The sequence below is a fragment of the Oryctolagus cuniculus genome, chromosome 19 (assembly GCF_051225735.1).
Source record: "Oryctolagus cuniculus isolate XC-2025 breed Fujian yellow rabbit chromosome 19, ASM5122573v1, whole genome shotgun sequence".
NCBI lineage: Eukaryota > Metazoa > Chordata > Mammalia > Lagomorpha > Leporidae > Oryctolagus > Oryctolagus cuniculus.
In genome coordinates, this window is record NC_142885.1 from 48,523,852 (window position 1) to 48,544,108 (window position 20,257).

The 20,257-nt window shown below is 41.7% G+C and overlaps 1 pseudogene; it reads right to left on the reverse strand.

The window, feature by feature from the left end:
• Positions 1 to 17,322: 17,322 nt before the first annotated feature.
• LOC149120581 (nucleolar MIF4G domain-containing protein 1 pseudogene) lies at positions 17,323 to 19,487 on the reverse strand (annotated as a pseudogene).
• Positions 19,488 to 20,257: the final 770 nt, after the last annotated feature.

Genomic DNA, 20,257 nt, shown 5'->3' on the forward strand with positions numbered 1-20,257 from the left:
AATAGCTTCTTCCGGCACCTTTTCCGTCCGGCTTTTCCCTAGGCTCTTTGCTAGTATCTCTCTCCGATATTTTCCCACTTCTTCCCGTTTCTTCCCTCCTAGGTTTCCTATCCGAGTCACGGCACCATTATGTTGCCCCCCCTCTTCGTGGAGGAACGACACTAAACCCTGCCTAGGCTTCATATCCGAGTCACGGCACCATTATGTCGCTCCCCGTCTTTGTGGAGGAACGACACAGGACCCTGCGCTGTTCTTTCGTCTGCTCGGCCCTCCCCGGGTTTGCTGCTGGTTCTTCCCGGGTTGGCTACTGTCCCTTCCACCTCTGTGGAAGGGCGGTTCCCCCTGCCACATTCCCCACTTCCGCGGGGGAGCGGCACACCGCCGGCCGGCTCTCTCGGGGGCTGCACAGGTGTTCCCTCAGATGTTCCTGGTGCATGCCGTCTCTCTCCTCCTTTATAGTCCTCCTCCGCCAATCCCAACTCAGCTGCCCACATGCCGAGTACGCTGCTCTCCTCCAATCAGGAGCAGGATCAGCTCCTGGAGGTCAGCACTCAAGTTGGTAAGGGGCAGCTGGGTAGAAGCTGTACGCTCCTCTCCCAGCGCCACATTGTGGGAGAGCAGATGCATAGAATAAGTCTTAATTCCAGTAACAGTATAGTCCGAGTTGCTCCCCACAAGACCTATCTCTCTGTCTCTCTCACTGTCTATATAACTCTTCCTGTCAAATAAAAACAAAAAAAAGAAATTTATATTTATTAAATAAAATTTTCTAAAAATAATTTATTTGAAAGACAGAGTTACAGAGCTGGGAAGAGTTGGTGGAGAGAAAAGAGTAGGAGGGAGAGAGGGATGGAAGGAGATACAGATAGGGAGGGAGAGAGGGAGGGAGGGAGGGAGGGAGAGAGAGAAGAAGTCTTATCTATAGTTCACTTATCAAATAGTCACAACAGCCAAGCCTGGCCAGGCTGAAGCCAGGATCCAGGAACCCCATCCTGGTCTCCTACATGAGTTTCAGGGGCCCAAATACCTAAGCCACCTTCCACTGCTTTCCCAAGCACATTAGCAAGACATTGGATCAAAGTTCAGCAGGCGGGGCCCAAATCAGAACTCTGATATAGGATGCTGGAATTCCAAGTGGCAGCTTAACTCATTGCACCACAATGTCAGGCCTCAAGACAAAAACTTTAAGTTAAAATGGGAATTAAAATACTGTTTTCTATCAATTTGTGAGAATAAAGATCAGAATGTACAGTGTTGCTTAAATGTTATGTTGCCTATGACTTTTAAAATAAACAATTTCATGTTATGTATTGTACAACATTTAAAAATGCATGCATTCTACTCTTCAATTATATTATACAACAGTATATTTCAAAAGTATCCAAAGATAAATCAATTTATTTACCCAGCACTACTTAAAATAGCAACTTACTAAGAAGAACTCCCAATGGATGTTACCAACTATAATGCATCTACAGGATGCAGTCATGTATGACCACTGAAAGTAGCATAGACAGATATATGTGGACATGCACAGATATATCTGGTATGCCACGTAAGGAAAAAATCAGTTTATGCATATGTTAGCTAAGAAAATGTACAAAATATGATAAAAGGTGATATTTCAGGCTGGTGATTTATATGTGAAATTTTCTTTTTTATAAAAATTCTAATAAAATGTTAATAACAGAAGAATCCTTGGAAAGAGGAAAAATATGAATCTTGCAAGACAAAATGAGTTACTTGCAATTAAATGTTTATGGATTATTTTTACTAACTTTTAACCTCTTCCAAAGTAAAGGAAATTTTTTATCTGGGTTTCTATTATTATTTATGCTTATAATTATATATTTTTCATACTATAAACTTTATTGCTTATGTGTTGATAATATCCATTTTATATTATGTGTCCTTCTGGTCATTACTATAGAAAAATTATTTCTTTACCTTGTGGAGTTTTTCTTTAAAAAGATGTTGAACTTTCCAACTGTATTTAATCATTTCTGCAATCCATTTATCAAATTTGACCTCAACACGTATTACATAGTACACATATTCTCTCAGAACTCTAGCATATTTCAAAACTTTGTTTTTCTGTCCGGTATCAGCAAGTTGAGAATTAAAATTGAAGTAATGAGGGGCCTGTGCTGGGGCACAGGTTAATGCACCCATATAGGTTCTAGTCCCAGCTGCTCCTCTTCCAGTCCAGCTCTCTACTATGGGCTGGGAAAGCAGCAGAAGATGGCCTGAGTGCTTGGGCCCCTGCACCCACATGGGACACCTGAAAGAAGCTCCTGACTCCTGGCTTTGGATTGGCACAGCTCTGGCCATTGCAGCCAACTGGGGAGTGAGCCAGAGGATGAAAGACCTCTCTCTCTTTCTCTTCCTCTCCTTCTCTCTCTCTGCAACTCTGACTTTCAAATAAATAAAAAAATCTTTTTAAAAGAGCAAATTTAATTATATAAAGAATAATCGAATATACAGATAACTGATCTCTCACACTTTTATGCATTTTTCTCTAAAGACTTGCCATCAAACTTCATCTTGGTGATCCATTGTCTAAATCAGAAGAAAAAGACCACGATTTTGATGTCAAGGTAAATGCTCTATTATGAAACAAATGTTCTTGGTCGGAATTTAGTTTTATATATTATTTACTTTTAAAATTGAGCAGTGCTCTATGTATCATCATCTCACATGTTTAATGGAAAGTTGGTTAGAGAAAATAATTTTGTAGAAATATGATTAGTTTTCATTTTAAAATGCTTTTAGTTTGGTAAATATCAAAAATTAGTATACACTTTAAAAAGGTAAGAGCGAAAAGAATGGGCTGAGAAATATATAGGGGAACATTAATAGGAAACACTTTACTGCACTAAAGGGAATATAAAATTTGGTCAAGGGTGCCTTTGTAAAACACTGTGACTTTCAAATCATATCAACCTTTTAGAATGGGTTTGCCTAAAGAAGTCATGAATGAACCAAATTAGTTGTTATAGTAATCATGAGATCTCCCTAGTGTGCTTCAGTTCTGAAACTGTTAGCATATGTCAGGGAATTTTTTTTCTTTTCTTAGATCTTTTATTTTGCCATCATGTAATTTTTAGGAGACAATTTTCCCCCATTTCTGTTCCTGGTTCTGAAATTTGACTATAATGATATTAGAAATTTGGAAATTTCAATTTTGGGTCACAATGGATCCCACTCTTTTTTCTAAGTCATTCCATTAATTGCATAGCTAAAACTCTGCATATAAGAGAATACATGTTTTTCCCAATACAATAAGTTCTAGAAGCAGAAACACTTAACAGCATATGAAAAAACTTAATTTCAGAATTTTTTTAAAAAGATTTATTTTATTGGCTGGCACCATGTCTCAATAGGCTAATCCTATGCCTGCAGCACTGGCACACCAGGTTCTAGTCCTAGTCGGGGCACTGGATTCTGTCCCGGTTGCTCCTCTTCCAGTCCAGTTCTCTGCTGTGGCCTGGGAAGGCAGTGGAGGATGGCCCAAGTGCTTGGGCCCTGCGCCCACATGGGAGACCAGGAGAAGCACCTGGCTCCTGGTTTCAGATCAGTGCGGTGCACCGGCTGCAGAGCAGCATCCACAGTGGCCATTGTGGGGGTGAACCAATGGGAAAAGAAGACCTTTCTCTCTGTGTCTCTCTCACTGTCCACTCTGCCTGTCAAAAAAAAAAAAGATTAATTTTATTTATTTGGAAAGACAGAGTTAGAGAGGTAGAGATGGAGAGGCTTCCATCCATGGTTTACTCCCCAGATGCCTGCAACAGCCAGAGCTGCACCGATCTGAAGCCAGGAGATTCCTCCAGGTCTCCCACATGGGTGCAGGGGCCCAAACACTTGGGCCACCTTCTGCTTTCCCAGGCCATAGCAGAGAGCTGGATCACAAGAGAAGGAGCCGGGACTAGAACCGGTGCCCATCTGGGATGCCGGCACTTCAGGCCTGGGCATTAACCCTTTGCACCACAGCGCCGGCACCAGAAATATTTTGGACTGTTGTTCAAAAAAAATCTACCTTAAGTCCTTATATTACATTCTGAAGATTAAAATTTTAGAAATTTTCATATTTGGTACTATAAGTATTCATATAAGCTCCTTCATCGCTGTGAGCTATTGAAAATTAGGTAATATTTATACATTTCCTAGAGCACTTAGAAATAAGGTATTAAAAGGGAGATCCAAGATTGTTAAAAAAGGAGAAACGTGTTGATTTTTGCCTGAGAGAGATAAAGAAAAGCAGAGTAACTGTATTCCCAGGAGAAGCTGAAGAGAGGTTTGCAGTGGAAATTCTACGGAAAGAAGAGAGATACCATGGAGCAGTGTGGACAGTACAAACACCCAGGAGTGAGTGGGGACATCACCAGGAACTCCCGCAGCCAGGGACTATAGAAGATACCATCTTCTTGAAGCGAAATGAGAGGAGTCTGCAGCAGCCTGTTTGACTGGTGATATCACCAAAAGGAGATCTTTGCACACCAAACTTGTTTTGATTTTGGCCTGGAACACTAGCAGGGTCAGGGTGTCCACCTAACCTCATGAAGGGAGAACACATGGTTTTCTTCTGATCCCCCATAAGGGCACCTGGAAACTAGCAGGGAAGAAACACCATCTTAATAAGACAAGCAGAGTCTGTTGTGGCTTGCTCGCATGCACAACTAGGGAATGTTATTGGAGGGATAAACCCGAAGTCCCCATTGACTTTGATTCTGGCTTGTTGGCTGGCAGGGGGCAGGAAGCCCACTGAGGCTTGAGAGGCATTTTCCGCCCCTTACTCTATGATGTGCACCCAGACTCAACCTACCAAGCTGGAGCACTGAAAAGCAGCTGGCTCTGGGATAACCTCTAGGCTATAGACAGACAGCCTGCTCCCTGTGCCTGTGGAGCCCTGCATGCTATGACTGAGCGTGCTGTAATGCCATGATAGGGCATGGGGGATAGCTGGTTCTCTAGGAATCACTGTATCCAGCTTCTGAGGCTCAGATTTCACTGAGGGCCTGGGGTGGGTCATTGCAGAGGGTTCTGGGCTCACACTGAGGCCACACAGATCCTTTCTGTGGTTCCTGTGAACATGTGGGTGGGGAGTGTAGCCACTGTGGGCTCACCCTGGGCATGGAAATGGGTGTGGAATTTCATAGTCAGAGAAGATCCTTCTGAGTTTGGTACTGAAGCTGCTGCCTGAAAGGTAAGAATGCACCATCCCTATCACAGGGATAGTCTAGGAAGAGGAAAGAATGGACCGAGTCCTGGAACAGTGGATCTCATTCAAATATCATTTTGTTTTTAGCACTGGGGAATGGCCAGGGCATATGAAATAGAATAACTATATTTATTGTCATTTTTATATGTGTAAAGAAAGGTTGTAAATAAGTGCCTAGCATATTTGGGAAGCTAAGGAAATAAATACTGCTCTTAAATATTGCTATAACTTTTTGAAGATATTTACTGGGAAAAACTCACTTTAGTATCAATATATGCTTCTCTTACTTGTAAGCTGGACTGCTCTTAAAATTTTAAATTCGGTTATTTGCTTAGAACCTGTGAAGTATTTATATAACTTATTGTTGACACTAATTATTACAGCATATTTCTAAAAGCCTTCTTCAGAAATATGTTGGAAAATATGGGGCTGCTGATCAAAGAAGGAAAGGTATAAATGGACAGCTACAAGGTAAGAGCTAATTTTGTTAAAAAAAGTCATTTGACAGAATGTTTGTCTAAAATATGAGCACAGATAAGTTCTAATAATAAAAGGAGCTAACCTATTATATGCATAGTAAGGAAAAAGGTAAATAAAATGCTGATAAGTTTTGCATTTTACCAGCCATCAACAACAGCTTAAATTGTGAGTGCCACTGAAGAAACTGAATTTTAGTTCCATTTAAAGGGAATTTTTGATCTGAGGAAAATCCAGACACACAGAAGTGAAAAAGAGGAAATAAGAGCCGGCGCCGCGGCTCAATAGGCTAATCCTCCGCCTAGCGGCGCCGGCACACCGGGTTCTAGTCCCTGTCGGGGCGCCGGATTCTGTCCCGGTTGCCCCTCTTCCAGGCCAGCCCTCTGCTATGGCCAGGGAGTGCAGTGGAGGATGGCCCAGGTGCTTGGGCCCTGCACCCCATGGGAGACCAGGAAAAAGCACCTGGCTCCTGGCTCCTGCCATCGGATAAGCGCGGTGCGCCGGCCGCAGCGCGCCGGCCGCGGCGGCCATTGGAGGGTGAACCAACGGCAAAAGAAGACCTTTCTCTCTGTCTCTCTCTCTCACTGTCCACTCTGCCTGTCAAAAAAAAAAAAAAAGAGGAAATAAGAGTAAGAAAGGTAGAGGATACAGGAAGTAAAAAAAAGAAGTAGTTTAAATAGGTATATCGAGTGGAGGATGATAAAATAATTCTGTTTTTAACCTTTTAAATAGCGAATTTTTTTGCAATGACATAATTTTAATCCACTCTATAATCACAGGTTTAATTCACCACTAACTACAACATTCAACAAATAGAAAGTAGGAAGACCACAGTTCCACAGGTATATAAGCAATCATATCACAAGATTCCCTTTCATCCCTGTAAATTTTTTGTATTCTATATTAATTGCCACATATCAGAGAAAACATGGTATCTGTCTTTTGAGGACTGGCTTATTTAAGTACAATGGTTTCCAGTTGCATCCATTCTTTTGTGAAACACAGGACTTCATTCTTTTTACAGCCTTGTAGTATTCCATAGTGTACATACACCACATTTTATTTCCCCAGTCATCAGTGGATGGACATTTGGTTGATTCCATATCTTAGCTATTATGAATTGAGCTGCAATAAGCATGGTGGTACATGTTGGGTGGTTGAATAGTCCAATCAATACTGCTCCCCCTTGCTTATGTTTGAACATTCCAGTCAGTGTGGATAGAAGGGTATTGTCCATAGCACACTGTTATCTGACTGCCCACAGATGTCTGGTATGATAAAAGCATCTCCCCAGTGGGCACTAGGCCTAACATCAGCTCCTGGCTTATCATGAGTGACTCCATTCTACTTTCATTTTGTGGCTAGCGGTAATGTTTGACTCGATATTTTACTGTAGGTTTTCCACAGTTCACCTCATTTTGCTACTCAGGTAAGTGGTGATCTGTGACTCTATTTTTGGGACTTCCTGTGGATTCTCTACAAGTACTTTACTCAACAAGAAGGAAGCAACTGTAATGAGAAGAGATTGCCTCGCCTTACTAACAAGCATTCTAGTCCATTAGCTAGTACCATCATGTAAGGAAAATGAAGCCATGTTGTATCCACATGTTCCCATCTGCAGAAACCTCACAGGACAGTACAAATTCCTCACACTTTTATGTTCATTAAAGCAGCAAATTCCTCCTTGCCTTTAAGGGTATGGTTGTGGCGTGACCCTTGGCTAACAGGCTGTGAAAATCCAGTTTGCTGTACCAGAGCTTGTTAACAGGCATTTAAAAAAATTAAATAACCATGTGAAATAATTCTGGCTTAAAAATAGAACATAAATTACATAGTAGAAGTTAAGGGACAAAAAGGCTTTTATCTTTAATTTCTCTAGAGAATTACATAAAGGTTTTTGTTTAACAGTTTTGCCCTGATTACTGAAGTAGCAAGTAAAACTAGAGTGAATATTTTGTTTTGAAAAGGTGCTCAAGCTCTGGTATTTTTGGTTTTCATAGCTGTGAAGCATTTATCATTTGCATGACTAATAGCACAGGAAAAACCTGTTTTACAATTAAGTGTAGAGGGTTTTCTTTTTTCTTTTTTTATATTTATTTGACAGATGGAGTTAGACAGTGAGAGAGAGAGACAGAGACAGAGAAAGGTCTTCCTTCCATTGGTTCACCCCCCAAATGGCCACTATGGCTGGAGCTACACCAATCCAAAGCCAGGAGCCAAGTGCTTACTCCTCATCTCCCATGCAGATGCAGGGGCCCAAGGACTTGAGCCATCCTCCACTGCCTTCCCAGGCCACAGCAGAGAGCTGGACTGGAAGAGGAGCAACCAGGACTAGAACCTGGCACACATATGGGATGCCAGTGCCACAGTCAGAGGATTAACCAAGTGAGCCATGGCGCCGGCCCAAGTAGAAGGGTTTTCAACTAACTTTGGAGGTTTTAAATGCTAATGAGATTATCTTGAGCTGGGCTGCTGTAGATAAATTTGGCATTCAGAACTGCTATATCACTGAGCCTGAAATCTATGTACCACCCGTAATATTCTTGACATCACAGTCTTGTGCAAGTAACCTTTTGTCTTACATGTGTAACTGAGAGAAGAGTATATGTTGTGTGTGCATGTATGTTTATGGTTCCTAAGAATTTGGCACAAGTTGGAAATTATTGCCTATACTGAGAATCTATACTGCAGAATATAGTGTATCAAAGACTTTTTCTTTTAAATTGTTTGAGTGTCTTTTATACATTATTGAAATCATTGATAGCCCACTCCCCAAAGTGCTTAATAACTGGCATTAAGGTTAGAGGATAGGGAAAAAATACTGGATAGTATTTTTCATAAATAAGAAAAAATAAATTAAAGCCAGGCTATGGCTATCAAGAATGTTTGTGAATATTTGCCTGCTTTGGTGTGTTTGTTTTATAATCCTCATTTATGAAGCTCCTTGTGGAACAGACAGAAAGTTTTAACCAAATTTATTGAAAGTATATTCGACTGTATAAAAGTTGATTTGACTCAAATGCAGGGAAATCAAAGATTCAAGAAGTATAGTTTACTGAAATAGGAAATATGCATTAGTGAATTGTTGGGGCTTTGAAGCTTCTAACTTCCCAGAATGATTCTGGATTTTGAGAATTCTATAATTAATAGCAATTTATGACAACTAAGATTGCATATTAGAAGCAACTATGAAAATTCTGCAGTTTTACATTTTGGATTGCTATGCAGATGTGAAAAATAGGTCAAAATGTGAAAGACTTGGCAAAATGTAAGCTGGAAAAGATTATCTTAAATTTTGGGTTTTAGTTAAAAATGTTTCTATCAGATACTAAGGAGGGCTTTTACTGTACAGATGTTAGTAATAACTGATTTGACTACCTGATCAGTGTTCCCATATGCAGATTTTGTGACAAGACATCAAAGATTTCCAAAACCTGGACATCAGTCCACCTGTGCTCTTATTATTGGTATTCATTTGGTATGAACATAATTCAGTTTGAATGAATGTGTCTGTTGAGGTGGTAATAAAAAGCTTAACAACGGGAAGATTGCATTTGTTGGCCCAAGAAAGATTAGTGGCTATAGAGAAAAGTTGGTGACCTTGGGTCACTATTCTATGCCCTGATCAGACTAGCAGGCAGATTGGTGAGTTTGAATTTCTAACATGCCTTAAAAATATTATGCTTTGATCCAAAGACCCACTTTTTCTTTAGCTATTGTGATAGGTTTTCTTTTGTTTCTTTTTATACAAAAGCAGCATTTTTAAGTTGTTTTCTTTTAATGTTGCAACTTTTTTTTTTTCAGCTGTGATACTGATGGTAACTCTGCCTTTCATTTTTCCGAACTTAAAAGAAAACCAGCCGGCATCTGATCAAAAGTGTTACGTAAAAACTTTTCTTAAACTATTGGAGGGTGCTTCGATGATTTTTCTCCTTTAGTTTGTAGTTAGGACTGAAGTTTCACCTCTGATCACTATAGTTGCCATCTCTTTTCTGTGTTTAAAACTACTGATATTGGGGCCGGCGCCGCGGCTCACTAGGCTAATCCTCCGCCTTGCGGCGCCGGCACACCGGGTTCTAGTCCCGGTCGGGGCACCAGATTCTGTCCCGGTTGCCCCTCTTCCAGGCCAGCTCTCTGCTGTGGCCAGGGAGTGCAGTGGAGCATGGCCCAAGTTCTTGGGTCCTGCACCCCATGGGAGACCAGGAGAAGCACCTGGCTCCTGCCATCGGGTCAGCGCGGTGCGCCAGCCGCAGCACGCCGGCCGCGGCGGCCATTGGAGGGTGAACCAATGGAAAAGGAAGACCTTTCTCTCTGTCTCTCTCTCTCTCACTGTCCACTCTGCCTGTCAAATAAATAAATAAATAAATAAATAAATAAAACTACTGATATTGGCTTTCCTACCTATATGAGGTAATGTTACCTAATGTTGGCATTCACTTTCAGGGTTTTCCAGTTTGAGTGTTCTCAGTGTCCATATGAAGACAATTGTTTTGTGTGTTGCTGTTAAGCTTTTGTTTGTCTTGTTTTTAAGTTTTTTGTTCTTAGTAGTTTTGTGTTAGAACTGGTTAAGCTTAATTGTCTCCTTAGTCAATGAAATGTTTAAGACTATGGGGATTTTTTTTTAAACATGTCATTGTGCATCTGTTAAATCTTGTTCAGGGTTTCAAGAATGACTGCAGTGGGTTTTGGAAACAAACTTAACATTATTGATTTGGGGTTTCCCAGAGATATAGTTCACAGTTAATTGTTGGGCTCTAATACAACTGACCATTTAAAATGGAACAACAACTTATTGTTTTGAAATAGTGTCAGTTGTTAAATCTTGACATTTTGATTAAAACATGAATTGTAGTTATAACTCAATGCAAATTCAACAGTTGTATTTGGAATTAAATTATTTTAAAAAATAAATTTATTTAAAGAAAGTGAAAAAAAGATTGAAGTAACTTTAGATTTCATAATAAATTTAACATTACAGAACATCTGAATTTACTGTGAAGTTTCTCAATGATGTTTTCTTCTAAGATGATTTTTTGGCTTCTAGGAAAAACATGCTTTTTATTAAAAACAAAGCTTATTTATTTTTACTCAAGTTAACTATGGATAAAGAATGGTTATTTATAGAAGCTAAAATAAAGTTTCTTTTTTACAGAGCTTGCCACTGTTTGAATATCAAATGAGAGTAAACAACTAGTAACAAGTAAAGAGAATAACTAACTAAATAAATAAGGAAATAAGTAAATTTACTTACTATTGGGCAAGGATTGTTGTATGTCAAATAAGCACTCATATAAATTTCAGGTCATTGTGGACATTTGGGGATTGAACCGGTGAATGGAAGACCTCTCTCTGTGTGTCTCTACCTCTTTCTGTAACTCTGTCTTTCAAATAAATAAAATAAATCTTTTAAAAAATCAGAAATGTCATTGTATAATAATTGTATATATTTACATATATATCACTCACATTAGAATAATAGATTTTACATTTTAGTTTGCTCTCGTCCAGCTCTTATGAGCCTTTATACACAATTCTCAATATTGATTTTTATATATTTTTATTTATATTTATATATACATACTTTTTATAAGCAATATTTTATACACTTTAAGATTACTTAAGCCTCAATCTCCCATTTGTTCTGTGAGAATCTTTCGAAATTCAATTCATTAGCATATCATTAAAAATTCCATACCAGTGGGCCGGTGCCATGGCTCAATAGGCTAATCTTCTGCCTGTAGAGCCAGCACCCCGGGTTCTAGTACCAGTGGGGGTGCCAGATTCTGTCCCAGTCACTCCTCTTCCAGTCCAGCTCTCTGCTGTGGCCTGGGATAGCAGTAGAAGATGGCCCAAGTCCTTGGGCCCCTGCACCCACACGGGAGACCAGGAGAAGCACCTGGCTCCTGGCTTCAGATCAGCGAGGCGTGCCGGCTGCAGCACACTGGCCACAGCGGCCACTGGGAGGTGAACCAATGGAAAAGGAAGACCTTTCTCCCTGTCTCTCTCTCTCTCTCACTGTCCACTCTGCCTGTCAAAAAAAAATTCCATACCAGTGTTGTACCATCATGCACTGCCAGTTTGAACCCAGGCTGCTCCACTTCTAATTCAGCTCCCTGCTAATGCACCTGCAAAAACAGTGAGAGACAGTTCAAGTACTTGGTCCCTGCACCTATGTAGAACACCTGGAGGGCATTTCAGACTGAAGCCAGGCCTAGCACTGGCTGTTGTGATCATTTACAGAGTAAACCAGGAGATGAAAGATTCTCTCTCTCTCTCTCTTGCTCTCTCTCTCTCTCTAACTCCTCCTTTCAAGCAAATAAAAAATAAGCCTTCAATCCTATGAATTCAAATTGCTGCTGTTAAAAATTAAAACAGATTCTTCCCACCCTATTTGTAAGTTACCTTATACTGAGTTTGAAAAACGTTAAAGGGATACATGAGAAACATTGATAGAGCCCCCAATGAATCACACTCTTGATATGATCTGACAGTGCCATCAACCAAATTTCAAGTGAGGAGGCCTTTTTTTTTTTTTAGCAATATCTGACAATTGAGAAAATCGCCTTTTTAAAACACAAACCTATTTGCCTGACAGTAATAATACAAGTACTGATGACAAATTGTCTAAATTCGAGAATGCTGTTTAGGCCACAGGCTTGTTTGTTCTCATGAAGTGAGTATGCAAGTGAAGTGTGTTTTTTGATCTGTTGAAAGTCTAAGACTGCAAGCATTCAAAATACATTAAGCAGGCCAGCGCCACGGCTCACTAGGCTAATCCTCTGCCTTGCGGCGCCGGCACACCGGGTTCTAGTCCCGGTCAGGGCACCAGATTCTGTCCCAGTTGCCCCTCTTCCAGGCCAGCTCTCTGCTGTGGCCAGGGAGTGCAGTGGAGGATGTCCCAAGTCCCTGGGCTCTGCACCCCATGGGAGACCAGGATAAGTACCTGGCTGCTGCCATCAGATCAGCGTGGTGCGCCAGCCGCAGTGCGCCAGCCACGGCGGCCATTGGAGGGTGAACCAACAGCAAAGGAAGACCTTTCTCTCTGTCTCTCTCTCTCACTGTCCACTCTGCCTGTCAAAAATAAATAAATAAGTAAAAAATAAATAAAAACAAAATACATTAAGCAGCCTGAATTGTAATTCATTTTAAAAAGCTTATACTGCTTAAGGGGGAAAATGTACCTGGATTCACAGCTAACACAAGATTTGCAATACAAAATAAGTTAATAAGGAAAGCAATGACATAAGCCTTAGGGTAATGCTACTTGCTGGAACAGAAGAATGCCACAGTATAATTCCACAAGTGAGATCTGCAACACAGAAAGTATATTTAAAAGAAAATGAAAACTTACAGTAATGCTGTCACTCCATGCAAACATTTTCCATCAGATTTGGCACATTTCATATCGCACAACAGTACAAAGATGTTCACCATTTAAATGACTTAATTGCTGTGCAATATAAATGAAAATAGCCTGAATTTACTTGAAAATTTTCTACTTGCTCTGATTTCTCCTACCTACATATAACCATTGGGCATTTATTCTTTATTGCCAACTCTACCACCATCACATTTCTCATAGTCAGGAAATGAATCATATCAGATCAATATTAGAGTAAATGGAATTTAATCCTTTTCTAGAAATGTGGCTTTCCAAATGTGTTTTCTTTTTTTTTCATTTTAAAATTAAGTTTTATTTACATATTTGGTACTTTAAAAACTTTGTTCCTTATGCCTTTATGAATATTTTCTAAACCCCTTAAAAGTCTTTTTAGCAATTCTATACATTAGTAGCTCTCAATTAGAATTTCAAGAACTCCACAAACTTATATATATATATATATATATATACCAAATATTAATTGTCTAAGCATTTGCTATTTTTCAAATGTAGGTATTATAGTGACCAATTTAAAAAACCTACATATATATATATATAGTTTAAACATACGTATTTAAAAGCAATAAGGAGTTCCACTTTTCAGTCAAGATGTATTTTCATTTATAGTAAGTACTACCATCAGGTGGTAACCCATATTTTGTTAAAAACTACACACACTGAAACAGGTGCTCAGTCTAGTGGTGAAGACACCTGCATCCCATGTCAAAAGGCCTGTATTTGATTCCCAGCTGACTCTAGCTTACTGCCAATGCAGTCCCTGGGTGGCAGCAGTGCTGACTCAAGTGCATGGTCCCTAATACCTATGGGAATACCAAGGGAAACCTTCCTGATTCCTAGCTTCAGCCTGGCCAGTCCTAGTTGTTGTATTTGGGGAGTGAAAAAGCAAATGGAGCCCTCTCCCCTTTCCCTCTCAATAGTTTTTTTTAAAAGATTTATTTATTTCAAAGACAGAGTTAGAGAGGTAGAGACGGAGAGAGAGGATCCTCTCAATAGTTTTTAAACTACAGACTTATGAGTAACTTGCCATGTAATGAACCAAAACACAGGTAATGAATTAAGTCACAAATATATTCTGTAGCACAAACATTTTTATTTTAAACTTTTAGTTGAAAGGCAAACACACACAACAATCTCCCATCCATTGGTTCACCTCCCAGATGCCCCCAACAGCCAGGGCTGGGCCAGGCCAGCCGGTAGCCAGGAACCCAACTCAGTCCCTGTGACCCATATGGGTGGCAGGAACCCTACCTGAGCCACCACTGCTGTCTCCCAGGGTCTGCACCAGCAGAAGGCTGCAGTTAGGATCTGGAGCTGGGACTGGAACCCAGCCAATGACCAGTGGTGCAGGTAATCTAAGTAGTATCTTAACAGCTATGCCAAACATCCATCCTTTTATTTGTTTATTTATTTTTGACAGGCAGAGTTAGACAGTGAGAGAGAGAGAGACAGGGAGAAAGGTCTTCCTTCCATTGGTTCACCCCACAAATGGCCGTTAAGCCCAGAGCTATGCCAATCTGAAGCCAGGAGCCAGTGCTTCCTCCTGGTCTCCCATGTGGGTGCAGGGCCCAGGGACTTGGGCCATCCTCCACTGCCTTCCTGGGCCACAGCAGAGACCTGGACTGGAAGAGGAGCAACTGGGACAGAATCTGGTGCCCCAACTGGAACTAGAACCTGGCCTGCCGGCACCACAGCTGGAGGATTAGCCTGGTGAGCCATGGCACCACCTCCATCCTTTTATTTTAATAAAGGACAATATAAGAAAACTGAGACTGTTTATAGGAGTGTATCTTTTGCAGAAAAGTGAGTGTGAACTCATCTGTACCTCAAACAAGGTTTACTGTTTGTTTATCCTGCTGTGTTACATATTTTTGAGTAGAAATGATCTGTCGTACCTCAATAACCACCCAACAAAAACATTTTTTGTTAAACAGCTCCTCAATGAATTGAAGATTTCACTTTTCATTCAGACCCACTGGGTTTTAATTTGATCTTAGGTCAAATGAAGTTTTTCTGAATGTGAAAGGCCATTAGTTCTTATTATTTTTGCAGTTATTCTTAGCACTAACAACTTTTTGCATTGCTTGCTCATTTCAAAGTTTATTGCATTAAGTCAGGGACAGATAATTATGACTTTACACTGTGATTTCTAAACATAAGCTGCTGTTGTGCCACATCAAGGAAATATTTGGAAATGTGACAAAAGGGATCTTTGGCACAGGGAGCCACATTATCAGAGCCTGAGACCATCATCTGCCCCAGGTGACTGTTCTGGACGGTGCTCAGAAGGGTGCATGGGTTTCTGACACACAAGTTCTAAAATACTATTCTACACTCACATCCTGGACATTTTTTTCAACAAGTGAAGGTAAGGTTTAAATCAAGTCTATGACATTTGAGAGGCAGAAGCTAAATTTTACCTGAGAAAAAAATAAACACTTGTATATCTGTGGTAGATGCTGGGTATCCAGACATCTCTACTTCCTCACAAAATCAGTTTTACATATTTAGTAAGTGCATATGTGTTTGTCTCTCTCACTAAGTGCTAACTTCTTGCAAGCAGTAATTATGTCTTCTTCATGTGTAAAACCAAAAAACAGCAGATAAGCTTCACCCATTGAAATGTCCAATCTGTTTGGTGACTTCAGAGTTGTTTAAGAAACTACATGTGCAATGCGGAATTGATGAGTAGATGTGATATATAAAAATTATAAAGATTGGGGCTGGTGCTATGACACAGTAGGTCAAAACCCCAGCCTGAAGTGCTGGATCCCACACTGGCACTGGCTCAAGACCCAGCCGTTCCACCTCCAATCCAGCTCTCCACTCTGGTCTGGGAAAGCAGCACAAGGTGGCCTAAGTCCTTAGGCCCCTGCACCTGTGCAGGAGACTCAGAGGAAGCTCCTGGCCCTTGGCCTTGGACCGGAGCAGCTCCAGCCATTGCATCCGACCAGGGGGTGAACCATCAGATGGAAAGCCTCTCCCTCTCCCTCTGTGTGTGTGTGTGTCTCCTCCCTCTGTGCAACTCTTTCAAATAGATAAATAAATCTTCAAAAAATTATAAAGAATATTCCCATTATGTCAAAACCTTACATGAGTGATGATGAAAAACATACTCATATCATATTGTGCATAAGATGGTACACAAGGGGCTTTCATCAACTGAGTTTTCCAAAATCCGACTGCATTCTGATTATTAAAATAATCAAATTGCATTTAATTCATGGTTTCTTTTTTTTTAAAGATTTTATTTATTTACTTGTGAGAGTTACAGGCAGTGAGAGGAAGAGACAGAGACTCACTCCCCAAATGGCCACAATGACTGGAGATGTGCCAATTTGAAGCCAGGAGCCAGAAGCCTCCTCCCGATCCCCTATGCGGGCACAAGGGCCCAAGTACCTGGGCCATCCTCTACTGTTTTTCCAGGCCACAGCAGAGAGCTGGACTGGAAGAGGAGCAGCTGGGACCAGAACCGGCACCCATGTGGGATGCCAGCACCGCAGGCAGAGGATTAACCTACTACACCAAAGCGCCAGCCCCAATTCATGGTTTCTGAACTTTTGATCAATACAAAATATAAAAACATCAATTTATGATGACTGCACTCTCTGGTGGCCTATTTCACCTATTTTTTTAAAAAACTCTGCAATATATTCCAGCCTCACTGCTTACAGAATACTCTATCCAGTGCGTGTGCTCCTCCCTCCTTCATCTTTCACCCCATATATGTGTGTGTATATAACACGAATATGCAATTATTTGAAAACACAAGCACAACATAACCTCGGATTAAAAAACTGTCCCAAGATATGTGCCCTATAAATATAAAAAGGCAGGTATCTGGTACAGTGGTTAAGTCCCGACTTCGGATGCCTGTATCCCATACTGGAGTCCAGCTAGTGTGTATCTTGGGAGGCAGCAGATGATGGCTCAAGTGCTTGGGTCCCTGACATCCACATAGGAGACCCAAATTGAGTTCTGGGGTCCTTGACATCCCCAGAAGAGACTTGAATTAAATTCTGGGTTTATGGCTTTGGCCTGGCCCAGCCCTGGCCACTGCAGGCACCTGAGAAGTGAACCAGTGGATGGAAGATCTGTCTCTGCCTTTCAAACAAAATGAAAATAAATAAATAAAAACTACAACAGACGATGATGTAACGTATGGAGCTCTCTGGGCTCACAAAGGACATTTCATAGTCAAAGCATACCCTCCACTCCTTTCCTCTGACTACATTCGCAGGGAAGCTTTTTCCTGCAGAGACTTGGTTGCAAGATCAGCTCTCTCTCGCAGCAGGTTAGCTTCCTCAACACTTGTGTGGCCTGTTCATTCTTTAGTCTGAAGTGGCTGATGAAACACTTCAAGTCTTCTCACAACATCCCCAGCTTTGGGTTGTCAGATACTCTTGCCAAAATTAAGCCAAGGTCTTGAGCTTTTATTTCCATTAACGAAATATTCAACATTTTTCTCAAAAAGTGAACTCTGGGTTTGTCCAATTCACTGAATTCAACTACCTTTAAAATGGAAAGTGGGAGCGATTTTGTCTTCAACAAGTGGGCCACCAGGTGGGTGAAATTGGATAAATTAATGGTTGGCAGATTTTTTTCTAAGTCCTGAAACTTGTCCCAAATGCTGAACTAGAAAGTCATCTGAAACCTCCTTTCATATTCACAAAATTTGCTGGCCAAGAATGCATAGAAAGGATTATAAGTTTTTTCTTGAAGGCAGCAATCCAAAAGCACATGGACCATTTCTCCTGCTGATCCTTCAGTCCAAGCTTTAGAAGCTTTTCAAAAGCATCCAAAAAATCCTCACTGGTCATTACTATACAGAATATGTTTCTCCTGATGTCAGTGTCCATCCTCTGTTTTCAGGCAAGTTCTAGTATCTTTGAGCTAACCATCCCCAGAAGCTCATTCTGTGGGTGTGAATGATGACTGCTGTTAATCATTGGGGCCCCACTCCTTGCACACCCCACAATCCACCAGCAACCTGTCTGCTTGGCATTCAAGACACTGACCCAGGATATGTGAAGTTGAGTCTCTGCACCTGAGCCAGCGTACCAGAGCTCTCTGTCGTTTCCTGTTTCTCCACTGGCTCGAGATCATAGGCTGGAATTTTGCAAATGTCATTGTTCTTCAGCGCCAACATGGTTTCTAGCATAAACCAAACCCTGTTCTGGTCCTGAAACTTGCCACTTGCTCCACTGGCTTTGGTTTGCACTTCAGCAATCAGCTCCTTCAGTGACAAGGCATCATCTTTTCTCAATGAAAAGCCCACGTTTTTCAGCATTAAGAGTATCAGTTCAGTATCTTTTTCTGTGAAATTTCCAGCTAGTTTTTAAAAATGTCAAAGATGAGTAGAGACTGCACCACACAGAAGTTGTACAAATGGGCCATAATGGTAAACAGGTTATCACATTCTTTCCCTTCACTTCCATTTTTATACACGTCATTGAACTTCCTCACCACAGCCTCCAGAAAGTGATCACCAACCTCAATTCCAACAGTGTGGTGAAGAGCGCTGACCAAGAGAACGTGCTCCATCACAGTCTGCTAGGCATAGCTGCGGCAGTGACACAGCACCCATGAGGGCGGCAGCCAGGGTGTCACTCGTGTCCTTCCTGCTGTGTGTGGGCCATGTCCGGCTCCTCCAGCTGTCCACTTACGGATGCCTGTTTGATTCACTCAGCCCGCGGTGAGGCATAAATACACACTGTTAATTAGACCTTCACATGTTTCGTCAGCCTTTCTAGTTCCTCTTTCCTCTGGACATCTACTGTTTCCTCAGCTTGCCTCCCATGGGATGGGATGTACTTTTCGGCACTTTCATAGAGACTCTGGTCCTCTGTATCACCATCCTCTGAAGAGCTGTCACTCTTGCCTTCGTCTTCTGCGAAGGGGACTCTCTTTCTCCCCCTTCCCTCCCGAGTCTCCCTGTCTGCTTCTTCCTCCTCCTGTTGCTCACCCTCATGCTCGCTCTGCGATCCCTCATCTGCTTCCTGAGCTTTCTCTTCCTCTTCCACATCTTCCCGCTCGTCCTCACTTTCCTCCTTGGAGTCACTCTCTAGATCCCTCTCGGGGGTGTCTCCGTGGCGTCCTCCCCCTCCTCCTCCCCTCACTGCTTTTGTACAAGCCGCTACTTTTCCCAGACTCCAGGGCTCCCAGAATATAGTCCAACCCATCGCGTGCAAAGCTAAGCGGCACGGAGCTGCCCTCGCCTTTCCTTTTCCGCTTGTTCAAGCCGAGGCAGCGTGCTCCCTTTCGGAACTCTCGGTCCTCCTCCTCCTCTTTGGCTGAGAGATGTGCCCCTTTACAGGCAGCAGCATACCTGCATTTAGAATCTTGTTTCAAAGTGAGTGTGGTACACCAGAGATGCTGCTGTCCATAGAGCATAGATTTTCTGATTTGCACAAGGGAGAGATATAATGTATATCATCATGCATCCCAAGAATTGTTTTTTTTTAATCTTCAAGATCAATACAGCCACAAACATTGATACTCACTTGATTGTGAACTGGGATCTGCTAGCTGCTTACTGTCATTCTATTTTCCAATTCATGAAACAATGATGTTTTCATCGCCATGCCTCTGGGCCTTTTTCTTCAACCAAAATCACCAAAGGGAAGCTGAATACACAAGCTACAGAGCCCAGCCACTGAGAGAACAGAGATGGGTGCCTGTAGCAGGTTCACAGATCTCATGATCCCACAGCAGCTGCTTATTATGCCCTGCACATTTCTCCAGGTGTCCAAGTAATATAAGGGTGGCAGAGGAAAGGCAGAGAGACAGGTATGCAGGCTGGAGAGGAGACACAACAGAGAGAAAGGCTAGAGAGCTAATGTGCGTAAGAGACACACAGGTTAGTGTCTGGGAGACCACAAGACACTGGGACTCAAAGGCCACAGCTTTGGCACCCGTTGGTCCAGACAGGAGCGATGAAACATGGGGGTCCACTCCTTAAATGCAAGGAGGTTTCCAAGGTTCCACTTGTCAGTGACATACTTCAATAGTGTATCCATGACCACAGATCAATGTGCCAGCCGTGGAGGCACATGGGTCTTCTGGTGGTTCCCCTACACCTGAAGGATACAGACCTTCAAGAGAGAGAACAGCTCACTCCTCCACCCACTTTCACACCCTTTTTTCCCTCCAGCCATGCCAAG